The 14,164-nt window shown below is 48.4% G+C and overlaps 1 long non-coding RNA gene across 2 annotated transcripts in view; it reads right to left on the reverse strand.

The window, feature by feature from the left end:
* Positions 1–14,164, reverse strand: part of LOC140849544 (uncharacterized) — a 31,453-nt gene that overhangs the window by 12,773 nt on the left and 4,516 nt on the right. Inside the window, exon 2 of one of the 2 annotated variants that reach the window (XR_012131548.1) lies at positions 7,034–7,171. This is a non-coding gene — a long non-coding RNA (uncharacterized lncRNA). The remainder of the gene's footprint in view (positions 1–7,033; positions 7,172–14,164) is intronic. The other variant, XR_012131549.1, reaches the window with a different exon arrangement.

Genomic DNA, 14,164 nt, shown 5'->3' on the forward strand with positions numbered 1-14,164 from the left:
GTATAAACCCCTTTTATTAACTATACATAAACCTCAAGACAGACTCAGTGCAGATGTCATTAGAGTAAATCCTGTGAGAAAGTTTAGTCTTAATCAAAGGCAAGACTTCACCCATAGTGGCCACCCCCAATCCTGAGAGAAATATTGAGCCAGAGCTTCCCAAAAAAGACCCTAGACTAATTACTGTAACAGAAATAAAATATCTAAAACAGACTCTTGAAATAGAGACAAGTTATAAAGACACCAATGCCTGAGTAGAGTGAGTTAAATTTTCAGTACTCGCTGAAGGGCCCCCACCAGTAAGATGGCAAACTTCCAGCTTCTCTTCAAGGTCCTCAGTTCCCACTGGCGCCACCTGAAGCCCAATCACCTCTCGCCCCCCTCCCAATCCCAGCACCTAGCCAACAGCCAACAGCCCCGTAGAAGTGACACCTCAATCAATTCATGCCCCTTCCTATATAATCCAGCACCTTTCCCTAATAAGGCGGAACTCTCCGGTGAATTGCTGCTATGTGTCGCTCCTTTCCTTTCATTGGTGCTGAAACCCGGGAGACGGGACACCCCAACTGGGCCCCGTCTTCCCCCCCGACACCAGCAGCAGCTTGCCCTCATCCTCTTTTTCCGGCGCTGGCTCATCACACTCACCACTCCTCTCTGGCCTTTAGGTAAGTTTTCCCCCTGGAGTGAGCCACTCTTCCCCGAGCTATCGCAGTGTCATTGACTGTGATTGTCCGGCAAGGCCCTGACACTCGGGGATGAGGAGGGAACTCTCCCCACCTCAGGCCTTCACGGCTGCGGCAGACCCTCAGGCCCCTCCTCCGACAGCCATAAATCCCCGCCTCAGGCCTTCACAGCCGCGGCGGATGCTCAGGCCCCTCCTCCGACAGTCATAAATGCATTCACCGTCCCTTCCATCAGTGCTGAAACTTTTTAAGCAAAATTTCCCCGGGGTGGGCCACTCTTCTCCGAGCTATCACAGTGCTATTGACGGTGATCGTCCGGCAAGGCCCTGACGCTCGGGGATGAGGAGGGAACTTTCCCTGCCTCAGGCATTCACGGCTGCGGCGGACCCTCAGGTCCCTCCTCTGACAGCCATAAATCCCTGCCTCAGGTCTTCACAGCTGCAGCAGACTCTCAGCCCCCCCCCCTCCAACAGCCATAAACGAGGTGACTCCTTTGCAGATGAGAACGCACCCTTTCCCCGCCCCCTCCTCCTTCTGTTCCGTCTGCCGAAATCTGTTCTGTCTGCCGAAAACGCCTAGCGCTAGGTACCTCGTGACTCCGGCACTCTGCCTTCTTAGGGAAGTCTGGGTGACGACCCACACTTCCTAAGAAATTCCGACTCGTATACAAGTTTCCGCAGACCACCAAGGATCATCGGGGACGCCCTTTGTCTCTTTGCGGTCTGCTTCCAGTCTGAGGATCTCCATTCGTCTTCCCCTGTTTGTCTCCTTCAGTGTCCTTTAGCCATGGGAGCCTCCTCATCCCTCCCTGAAAGTTCACCTCTTGAATGCCTGCTTAAGCATCTGGCTACCCTCTCCCTGACGCCTGATATAAAACCAAAACTTCTCCATAAATATTGCTCCCAAGATTGGCCGACATACCCCCTAGACAATAACAACAAATGGCCCGCAGGGGGAACTCTTGATCCTAACATCACTCGCGATCTTTTTAACTACGCCAGCACCTGAAAAAATGGAAGGAGATTCCCTATATCGAAGCTTTCCGCCTCCTCCTCCTCCCGCCCCCTCCCAAGTTCTCCTAGCCTGCAAGCCGCTGCCCCCGCAGAAGCCTCCTGTTCACTCCCTTCCCCTTCTTCTCCTACAACAGCCCTTCTCCCTTCCTCCCCCACCATCTCCTCCCCCATCTCACCTCCTCCGCCTTGCTCCCCCGCAGATTAAGACTGAGCCTTTCAGCCCCCCCTTTAACTAGGTCCCAGGGGCCTCCTCCGTCTTTGCCCTCATCACCTGTTTCTCCCCTGTTAGGGACCGCCTTTGTCTTCTCACATGTTTGTAGGGAGAATGGGAAAGCACCTTCCCCCATGTCTGAATGCAGCATGGGAAAGCACAAGCTAGAGAACAACCAGTGCAGTCCTTAGAAGTTATCTGTCCACAAAAACATATCTTGCCAAGACTCCTCACTCTGAAAATAGGGAGACCTTGAAGATGTGTAAAAACACCACCCCTGCTTCTAGATATGCCCTTTCCCCACTTGCCAATGTGGCAGGAATGGAGAACAAAGAACATTCTGTTTACGCATTCCATAAGCAATTAACTAGAGTCCTGCTGTAGCTCAGTTAGTAGAGCATGGGACTCTTAACCTCAGAGTCATGAGTTCAAGCCCAACTAGAGTGGCAGAGGCAAGCAGCTGGGCTGCTAGCTGGTGACACGTGGGTCCGATTCTATCTTTATTTTCTTTGCCCCCCTTCTGCACTTCAGCACCTGCTCGACTAAGCACGGCTAGACCACGTCACTCCCCCACAGACTGAGCCAGAACCCTTCAGTCCCCCTCAGACTCGGTCCCGAGGGCCTCCCAAAATTATCGCCCCCCTCCGGGAGGTAGCAGGATCCAAAAGCATGGTGCGCGTTCACTTCCCTTTCTCCTTAAGAGATTTAGCCCAACTAGAGAAACGCCTAAGTTCCTTTTCCACTGATCCCACGACATACATCAGGGAGTTTCAATGGACCCTCCAGTCTTACAGCCTCACACATCATGACATTTTCATGCTCCTGGCCAATACTCTCCTCCCTGAAGAGCGTAGACGAGTTTGGGACTTCGCCCAAACGCACACTACCAAAACCCACAGGACTGACCCCACCTATCCCCCTGGCCCCACTGCTGTCCCGGAACAAGACCCACACTGAGATTATAACACCGCCATGGGTCTCTGCTCTTGAGATATTTTTGCCTCCTGCTTAATAGCAGGTCTGAAAAAGGCAGCTCGTAAAGTAGTCAATTTTCAAAAGCTCCAAGACATAATTCAAAAGAGAGACGAAACCCCCTCCGAGTTCTTAGACAGACTCACTCAAGCCCTATTACACTATACCAGCCTGGACCCAGAAACACCTGAAAGAAGACATGTCCTTATGACATACTTTCTAGATCAAAGCTGCCCCGACATTAAAGCTAAACTCCAAAAGTTGGAACAGGGCCCCGCTACCCCACAGACTGAGATCCTAACAGTGGCCTTTAAAGTCTTCCATAACCGGGAGGAGGAGAAAGAACACCGTAAACAAAAGGCTGATCAGGCCAATTTCCAAATGTTGGCCCAGCTGATAAAACCACAACCTGGGCACCCCTCTACAAACAAGCCCCCCCCAGGAGCTTGTTTAAAGTGTGGAAAAGAGGGACATTGGTCAAGGGCGTGCCCCTCCCCCAGATCTCCTACCAACCCATGCTCCAGATGTCACAAAATGGGCCACTGGGGGTCTGATTGCCCAACCATCCGAAGGGGAGGCTGGACGAACAACCCCCATCCTAAGCCCGCTGTAGTGGGGCTGGCAGAAGAAGATTGACGGGGCCCAGGAGCTTCTCGCCCGACCATTTCCATCACCAAACAGGACCCCAGGGTTACTTTAACAGTAGACGGTCGCCCCATCTCCTTCCTCCTACATACAGGAGCCACCTTCTCAGTCTTGCGAGAACACCGGGGCCCTACCACGCCAGCCATTACTCCTATACTCAGGGTAGGAGGTAAACAGATTTTCCCATTCAACCCCCCCCCCTTTTATGCACAATCCTAGACAATCCCATACCTTTCCCCACTCCTTCCTGGTTATGCCCCAGTGTCCCATCCCTTTACTAGGACGAGACATCCTTTCCCTCCTCCACGTTTCCATAACTATATTCACTCCCACAGCCCCCAGTACTCACTTTCTGATGGCCCTCATAGCCGACGACCCCCCTCTACCCAATGAAAGCTCCGGTTCTGCCCTTATACACCCTGTAAATCCCAAAGTTTGGGACATTACAAGCCCCTCCGTAGCCCTATGTCCCCCTGCCTCTATCAAATTACGTGATCCCTCTCAGTGATCTGTCAGGCCCAATACTCCCTAACCACTTCAGCCCTCATAGGCCTCCAACCCATCATTCAAGATCTTTCAAACAAAAATTACCTCAGACCCACTCACTCCCCATTTAATACCCCCATATTAGCTGTTAAAAACACCAACGGATCTTTCTGCCTTGTCCAAGACCTTCGCCTCATCAACATAGCTGTTGTCCCTATCCATCCCTTAGTTCCAAATCCATACAGCCTTTTATCGCAGATCCCTGCCTCAGCATCCACTTCTCAGTCCTAGATCTCAAGGACTCATTTTTCTATCCCTCTAGACCCCTGCTCCCAAGATTTTTTCATCTTCACCTGGACAGACCCATACACAAGACATTCTGAACAACTCACTTGGACAGTTTTGCCACAAAGCTTCCGAGATAGTCCCCATATTTTTAGACACGTCCTAGCACAGGACCTCAAACAGTTTCATCATGATCACTCCAAGTCCACCTTATTATAATACATGGACAATCTTCTGCTCTGCAGTCTCTCGTGGGAACAGTCTCAACTTGACACTGCCTCCCTACTTAACCTTCTAGCTTCCAGAAGTTACCGAATATCCCCCGTCAATGCTCAAATCTCTTCCCCTCCTGTCACTTACCTCAGATTCCTTCTATCTCAATAAAGAAAGTCCATTACCTTAGACAGAAAATGGCTCCTCTCTGACCTGCCCATTCCCAAAACCAAGACAGAAATCCTTTCCTTTCTAGGCCCTTTCTAAGCCTGGCTAGATATTTTAGAGCGTAGATCCCTAACTTCTCCCTGCTCCCTGTTGGCAAGACCCCTATACGACCTCAGCAAGAGCCCCCCTAAAAAACCATTATCCTCCTCACCCCGACACTCCTTCATTAAGCTCCGTCAAGCCCTTGTGGAAGCCCCAGCTCTCCATCTTCCTGATTTGTCAAAGCCCTTCTCATTATACATTCATGAGAGGTCCAGTCAAGCTCTAGGAATCCTAAGCCAATATTATGGCTCATCCTTTGCCCCAGTAGCTTATCTCTCCAAGCAATTAGACCCCACAGTTCGGGGATGGGCCCCCTGCCTACGAGCATTAGCCACTGGGCAGCTCTTGCAGAAGGCAGCTCATAAACTGACATTCAGGGCGCCCCTTACCATTCTGTCCCCACATCACCTAAAAGATCTCTTAACCTACAAAAGTTTACAGACTCTCCCTCCCTCCAGACTCCTCACCTTACTGTCCTCTTTCCTCCAAAATCCCATTCACCCCCTTTGCCATCCATACCCGAATCATGACTTTTTCCTCCTTTACTGCTCTCTCGCTTTTTTTCCTCATTCCTATTGTCTTCCCCACCACCCCAGCCTCCTTTGTATGGCGATTCAAAGTCAGAGAGACTTACACACAGCATCAAACAAAAGTTACTGCCCTCATAGCCACACCAGACTGCCCTCTGAAAAGCTGCTCTGAGCCTTTATACCTCCACTTTCACCAGACAGCCCTCTGAAAAGCTGCTCTGAGCCTTTATACCTCCACTTTCCTCCCTCCACCGAAGTGTTCACTAGCAGCTACCCTTATTCTCCCTACCTCTGCTTCCTCTATGACCAAAAACAAGCCTATTGCAGGTGATGGCCAGACACCTACAGGAGATGTCCCTACTAGTCTTGCGCCATTCACTACATGGGTAACTTCCAGTACCCACAGTATTACTCCTCCAACTGTTTCATGAAATATCCCAACGGCTCATTCTCCTTATCAATCCCAGATCCCTGGGACTCTCGATGGGCTGCCAGAGTCACAGCCTCAGTTTACTACGGGGGGTCCTCGACCCCCCACGGTACCCTTCATATCTCTCGAAAGTATGTTCCCTCTCATTCCCAGATCTCTCAAGTTGCATCAGATATCGTACATTCCGAAAAAGTCATTATCCAAACTCTTGACGGCGCCTCTTCATCTTCTTATCCCCGCCCCTCTTCCCATTTCTCCTACTCTTCGTTACAGCTCATTCAGGACACCACCATCTTTCTCAACCACACCCTTAACACAGCCAATTGTTTCTTGTGTGCATCACTACAGCGCCCACTGCTGGCCGCCGTGCCCCTTAATATTTCCAACTAACTACTCCTTCCATGCAGAAAGACAACCCCTCTGCCCCCTGGCAGACATACCCCTATGGGAACCAGAATATGCAGATAATCTCACCATCCACCACTGTGTAGGCCCAACTCCAACCCCCTCCAGTGCATTTCACTGCCTCTCTATCTACACCCCTACCTCCGGCTCTAAGACTTTTACACAACGGGGACACTTCTTTTGGTGTAATGGCAGTCTTTTCAACTCACTCCCTCTCAACTCCGATACACCCTGCATTCTCGTCACCCTAATCCCACAGCTTACACTTTACAGCATGGCAGAATTCCTTGAGCTCCAACCTCCCTTGCCCTCGCGCACAAAAAGGGCTGCTTTCCTTCCCATCATGGTCGGTATCTCTTTGATCACCTCAGCGATTGGGGCAGGGTTTTCGGGAAGAGCCTTGAGTCACTCTCTATGGGCAGTTAGAGATCTCGACGCCAAACTTGAGGGAGCCCTGACATCCACTGCCAATTCCCTAGCCTCTCTCCAAAGACAGGTCACTTCGCTAGCTAAAGTCACCCTTCAAAACCAGCAGGCCCTAGATCTGCTTACAGCCGAGAAGAGCGGCACCTGCGTCTTCCTCCGGGAAGAGTGCTGCTATTACATCAACGAATCTGGCATTGTAGAAACTGACATCACCAAACTCACCGACCTTGCCTCCAGTCTCCACTCTGCTTCCAATTCCAACCCATTCTCTTCAATACTAACAAACCCCCTCCTCACCTAGCTCTGGCCCATTGCAGGCCCCATAATAATCATTCTTCTAGCCTGTCTCTTCTTACCCTGTATGATAAAGTTCATCAAATCCCAAGTCGGAAAAATCTCTAATCAAGCTTTCAACCAGTTTTTACTCAGGAACGACCAGCTTCTAGCCACAGAAGATCCCTCACCCTCACGTGACCTCCTCACCACACGCTGAGATGGACCCCTCTCTCCGCTGGAAACTGTTCCTGGAAACAATGGCCGCAGACGCCTGGCTCCTGACATCCATATCCTCTTGGCACCATGGGAATCAACAGGTCCTCGACCTATGGTTACAGGGAACCTTCATTAATTTCCAACCTGAAGAAGTCCACATCTACTCATCCTTACTGTGGGGAATCCTATCAACCCTTTCCTCCCAATCCTCAAACCCTCACTCCCTTCTATGCACCTCAGCAAGAAGCAGTCAGAGAGAAAGCAACGTCCACAACCCCATAGAGGAGAAAGGGAGGAATGAAGGGCCCCCACCAGTAAGATGGCAAACTTCCAGCTTCTCTTCAAGGTCCTCAGTTCCCACTGGCGCCACCTGAAGCCCAATCACCTCTCGCCCCCCTCCCAATCCCAGCACCTAGCCAACAGCCAACAGCCCCATAGAAGTGACACCTCAATCAATTCATGCCTCTTTCTATATAACCCAGCACCTTTCCCTAATAAAGCGGAACTCTCCCAGTGAATTGCTGCTATGTGTTGCTCCTTTCCTTTCACTCGCTTTGAATAAAAGCGATTGTTACACATGTGCTGCTGGGTAGCCACAAGCGCAAGTAGTCGGTTCCCTCTCTGCTGAGACACAGACCCCACTGAGATGAACTGCATGTTAGCCCTGTACCAGGACAAAGACGCTTGAGGAAATGAGACTTGCAAGAGCTTGTCTTTACTCTTTCATGCACTAAAGAAGTCAGACCCAAGAGCAATCCCCTCTTTTTCTATAGGGAAGATGAATCACTCATGCCTCTCTAGGCAAGGGGAAGGTTTCAAATCTCCCGTGCTGAACTTACTGACTTGTACCCATGTCCTAAATGTGTCTAAAGATGGCAACTTCTCAAAATTATGCATCCCCAGAGCGAATGTTTAGTAGTACTGGAGAAAGGGGAACCTGCTCTACTTGTTGCCACCCACCTGGACTGACTTGTGCGTTAGTCCAATTGGCCATCCATTTATCCTGGCATTTCTCTCCACACCCAGTGAAAAAAAATTTTTTTCATAGAAATTGTAGATCATTACAAGGCACCACTTTTGCTAATGAATTAGCTGAAAACTAGCATCCTTTTATAGACTAGTTGGAAAAATAGTTTAGAAAATAGAAAAGTATAGTTGCCTCTGTTTTAACATCCCTTGTTACAGTTGCGAGACTTAACTGCTGTAAAATGCTGTATCATCCCTTGTGTGAGAAGCTTGACTCAAAAGCTTATAAAAGCAGCAATAAAGAAGCAAATATCTATGACCTATACCCAAAATAATCTTATTAAAAGAAAATTTGAACTATGAGAAAGAGAGTAAAAAGCTATTAGAGAAATTTGAGAAAGGACCAAGCGTAAATTAAAATACATTACTGAGAATATAATCAGAAATTCTTAAATAAAAAGAGGGGGAACTGTTAGGAAAGAGTATAAAACCTAAATGTGATTTATTCCCACTAAAATGTTTAACATTTTAACAGTAAAGTATTAACAAAGAGCCACGTAGTAGAAACTGCTCAAGCTGAGAGTGAGGGTGAGAGAATTGATAAGAGCCTGGCAATACCTGTTTGAGTTTTTTAAACCTACCAATAAAATTAAGACAAATGTAAAAGAAAGATATAACTGGCTTAAGCGATGTCCAAGAAAAAATGTAAACCCTGTAGTACTCAGCCAATGAAGAACCAGGGGAGGGACTCGCGTACTAAGAGATAAATTATTGGCGCCAAACTCCCCAAGTGTGCCTGCCCACCAGACATCCGATCTTGCAAGACCATCATTAAAGCCTCGCTCCGCTGTTCTCTTTGTCTCCGTGTCCACTTAATGAATTTAGACCAGTGAGTGTGTTTCTCACAGATCTCAGGAATTGATCTAGTTGGTTTACTAGGCCAAGGGGATTTTCTAGCAATGCTTAAAACTTGTCACTTCAGTACCCGTGAGGGGAGCATTAACAAATTTCCCCTTGTCCTAGTGGGACCTCTCTCAATGGAAACGTCTTGGGATTCCTGATGGATTCTTCACAAGGCAAGGGGAAACTCTAAGTCTTTCTTACATTGTTAAGTCCAGGGAGAGGAAATCTTGGGGTAAAATACCTCTAAACTGAAATCAGTCAAAGGGAGAAATAAAGTTTAAAATCTATTTACTACTGACAAGCTGCAGTCTGGAGCCATTTCTCTCAGGCACCAGCATCAGCCAAAAACCGGCCCTCCCCCTCACCTCTGAGGTACAGAATAGCCCTCCATTGCCCAGGTAATTACCTATTGATATGGAGATGAACTTCTTTCTACCTGAGGAAAGCTGCAAATGCACTAAAGCCATACTTCTTTTCTTTTCTTTTAACTTTACTTACGTGCTATTTTTTTTTTTCTGACTCTAAATAGTCTGCAACTCAGGAAATCAATTTAGCATGCAGGCGCAGCCATAGACAACATAGCAAAAGGCAGGAAGGATTCCACCTCAGACTGCATTTTAATACCCAGGAGGTCAAGAAATAAGACTCTCAATTTACTTATTAGCAAACAGACAATAACTCTGCCCCCCTTGGAAGAAGGGCAGCTAGTCCTGATACGCTCCCAAACCAGGAAGCTGCCATCCTGGGCGGGGACTAAAAACAGTAAATTTCTTGGGTTAAGCTAATTTTGTAGAATTACCCAGAGGACTGATAAGAAATATAATGTCTCATCAAAGATACTTGAGACCACCTAACAAGTCTACACTTCTAGGTGCCGGCCACACTCTTAAAGAATTCTTAAAGAGGGAACCCCCAACCCCTGGGGCACTCCTCTCTCTGAGGCCACCAGCACCCTCAAAGTGCACAACCTTTTAACTTAAAACTTTCTCTCTCTAACCTCCCAGGGTGCCCCTCTCTCCTGCGGCAGCCTCACTTTCTCCAGGAGTAACTCCAAACAAAACTCTCACTCTGCCTCACCACCGTGTCTCCGCCTTTCAACTCCCCATGGCGACTGGGCTCGGCGGGAAAGGGACTGAGGAAAACACACAATGCTCTCTCAACACCAGGGCTTGTCCTGGGAGGTCTCTTGTAATTCTTCCCTAGCTTTCTCTTCTCTGGTGTTAGGGGAAATAGGGGAAGTGCCTTTGGTAACCAACATCTTCAGGTGAACTGGAGGCTTTATTACCATCAAAAAATAACTCAAACCTGGCAAAGCCAGTTTTCATCTGATCTAACTTTAATCTAGACAAAACAGCAAAATTTGATCATCTTCTGTTTGTCCTTAACCTGGTACAGAAGGCATCCCCCAGTACCATAACCTTTACCCCAGCAGGCTATCTGGGGGGAATTCCAAGAGAGCTCATCTGGTTCTCTTTCTTTGCTTCTTTAGGCCTAGAATTTGTATTTCCCATCCTTCAAAAGGTCCCTGTGTTTGAGATCTCTGTGTACTCAACTCCCCATAATGGAAGTTTCTTGCACATACCCCGATATTACGCGTCTCAGCTACACACACGTGACCTCTGAAAAATGTCCAACCACCAAGGCAGTACTTATGGCCCAATTTTCCCACCTTGGCTCGTGCACAAGGTTGCCTGGTTGCCGCGGTGCCTGCATTTTCTCCCCTGCTTCGGTCAGGCTGTCTCCACACAACAGTCTCGAGTCTCCCCTCAGCTTCTGTGCGAAGGTGAGATGCCCAGACACAGCGGGCCGCCCAAAGCCGGGCGGGACGCGTCTTCCCACTCCACTTGGGCTTTCACCTCGCACAGGCAAGAGGATCCTGGACAAGCCCCCAAATTGTGAGAAACACACTCACTGGTCTAAATTCAATAAGTGAACACGGAGACAAAGAGAACAGCAGAGCGAGGCTTTAATGACGGTCTTGCAAGATCGGGTGTCTGGTGGGCAGGCACACTTGGGGAGTTTGGCGCCAATAATTTATCTCCTACTATGTGAGTCTCTCTCCTGATTCTTCATCAGCCAAGGACTACAGGGTTCACATTCTTTCCCAGACGTCGCCTAAGCCGGTTATATCTTTCTTTTACATTTGTCTTATTATGGGTAGGTTTGAAAAACTCAAACAGGTATTGCCAGGCCCTTATCAATTCCCCCACCTCCACTCTCAGCCTGAGCAGCTTCCACCATGTGGCCCTTTGTTCATACTTTACTGTTAAAATGTTTAAACATCCTAGTGGGAATAAATCACATTTAGGTTTTATACTCTTTCTTAACACTTTATCTCTAAATAAAAGCCTGTACCTTGCTCTCCTACTGATGCTGGGGTTCTTGTTTGCAGAGCTGAAGAATGAGCTTCATAAACAGTCAAGGTAAGAGAGCAAGGTACAGGCTTTTATTTAGAGATAAAGTGAAAGGACAGAGCTCCCGGCTCACGCTGGAGGGGACAAGAGAGCCCGTAGTGGTGCGTTGTCTAGGGGGTTTTACAGGCAGTTGAGGATTTTTCGAGAACATGAAAAAACTTAAAGGTGTGGACTTGTTAAGTGGTCTCTGAATATTAAAAATTAACATAAGGAATTTCCTGCCTTGATTTCTCTCTGGGACACTGGCGCCTTGGTCTGGGAGCACATCAAAAGGCTGCCTGCCTAGCCCCCAAGGTGGGCTGAGGTATTGTCTATTGGCTAAAGAATCCTGCCTCTGGAACTTCCTGGGTGTTAAAATGCAATCTTATCTTTAAGGTGGAATTCTTCCTGCCTTTTAACATGCCGTCTACAGCTGGGTCTGCAGGCTAAGTTAGTTGCTCAGTTTGCAAAATCACCTTGTCAGATCTGAAGGAGTAAAGACAGCACATAGGCCTGGGCCTTTTAGCATGCTAAAGTGAATCTTACACATGGTTACAAATGATTAGCATAATAAAATGTGCTACTTTTCTTTATCTGGGGAACATTAACTGATCTCACTGAAGAATGATTCTAGAGCTCAATGTTTAACATAGAGTTTTAGTAGGGGGGTTTCCTTGCATGTAGTTACATTGCTCTGACTGCAAGTATCTTGCCCTGTTCCCTCTGGAGGCTCTCACCCTACTCTGACTACATCCATGGTCCCTGTCTCACTACCTTGACTGTGAAGGTCATTCTTCAGCTTCGTGAACAAGAACCCCTGCATCACAAGTATAAACACTACAGACATTTGTTTCAAGGTTCCATCACTGGGATGAAGGCAGTTGTCTGGGACAAAGAAACACTTAAAATTCATATTTTTCAGTGCTACTTCCTGAAAAACTGTCAGATTGCACTGTAATCGCAGGAATGATGGAGGCTGGGGGTGAACAGGGGCCCAAGTGAGACAGGGATGGTGGATGTAGTCAGAGTAGGGTGAGAGCCTCTGGAGGGTGCAGGGTGGGATATTTACAGTCAGAGCAATGTAACTACATGCAAGGAAATCCCCCTGCTAAAACTCTATGTTAAGCATTGAGCTCTAGAATCATTCTAAAGTGAAATCAGTTAATGTTCCCCAGATAAAGAAGAGTAACATGTTTTATTATGCTAACCATTTATAATCATGTGTAAAGTTCACTTTAGCATACTAAACGGCCCAGGCCTATGTGCTGTCTTTCCTTCTTCAGATCTAATGAAGTGATTTTGCAAACTGGGCAACTAATTTAGCAAGTAAGCCCAGGCATAAACAACACGGTAAAAGGCAAGAAGGATTACACCTTAAAGATAAGATTGCATTTTAATACCGAAAAAGTTAAAACGTTAGCAATTCTTCACTTACTCTTTAGCAAACAATTTCTCAGCCCACTTTGGGGGCTGAGCAGGTGGCCTTGTTTCATATGCCCCCAGACCAAGATGCTGGTATCTTGGAGAAATCATCATCAGAAGTCGCTTGTGTTAATTCTAAATATTCAGAGACCACTTAACAAGTCCACACCCCTAAGTTTTTTTCATGTTTTCGAAAAATCCTCAGCTACCTATAAAACCCCCTAGACAATGCACCACTACAGACTCTCTTGTCCCCTCCTGGAGTGAGCCCGGAGCTCTGTCCTTTCACTGTCTCTAAATAAAAGCCTGTACCTTACTCTCCTACCTTGACTTTGTGAAACTCATTCTTCAGCTCCTCAAACAAAAACCCCAGCATCACAAGGGTGTTTTCCATCCCAATCCCGCACTTTTCTTGGGCTCAGGAACCCTCCCTGGCTCCCACCAGCTTTGCTCAGCCACCACCCACTCCCCAGGCTGCAAGGCTCCGCAGCAGGCACCCAGAGCCCTATCTGGTGGCATCCTAGAACCATAGGAGTGGGCTGGATGGGGAGTGGAGACCCGTGCACATTCTTTGCCAGCCCTGCATACTTGGGGGTCTAACCAGACCCATCCATGCCACATCTTCCTTTCACCTCCTCTGGGTGTCTGGAGACCCTTTGCTGTGCCCACACCTCCTGGGCTTTGCTCAGAGCTCACCCTCCTACTCAGAGCAAGCCTCGGCCACCCTGCCTCTGGCCCCGTGTGCCTCACCTCTGGCTGGCTATATGTTTATTGTCCTTATCCTGTGGTGGTGGCTAGCTGGGCCACCACCTGATGCCATGACCATGGACCTTATTCTTAATAAGGTCCCATGCTTTATTCCCATGGCAGGCATGCAATATGTGTGCTGGGCAGGGAGGACATGGGCCACTCACCTCACTCGGGGCCAAGTTTGTGTGCAGAGACCTTGGCCATGGACTGCCAGCCTCCAGCAGGTCCCTCATTCCTCCATGCCCCACTGGCAGTGATCAGGCAGTGCCCACCCATGTGCAGGCAGCCAGCCAGGCATAACCCAAGTGCCAAGAGAGACCTGAGCAACCCACAGGGCAGCTCTCCTCCTCCTCTGACCAGAGACAGGCCCCCAGGAGAGAACAGCTCAGGTCAGCATGGAAAGAACCTGGCCTGTGGGGTGGACACCAAGGTCGGCTATATAAGGTTTTGTCTTGTGAATGGAAATTCCTGCCGGAGGTCTGCCTTGGAGCACCAGGCAAGGCCAAGCGAGCCCACCCATGACCAGTGCTTCACTCCTGTAGCTCCCGGCTGGAAGGGGTTCCCGGCAAGTTCACTCTGGATTTGGTGAGACCAAAATACAACAGAACATTGTAGTTAAAAGGATTTATACCAAGCTTTATTCTCACAGTGGTAGGTTGAGTGCTACAA

Source organism: Manis javanica, chromosome 5 (assembly GCF_040802235.1).
Source record: "Manis javanica isolate MJ-LG chromosome 5, MJ_LKY, whole genome shotgun sequence".
In the NCBI taxonomy this organism is placed as follows: domain Eukaryota; kingdom Metazoa; phylum Chordata; class Mammalia; order Pholidota; family Manidae; genus Manis; species Manis javanica.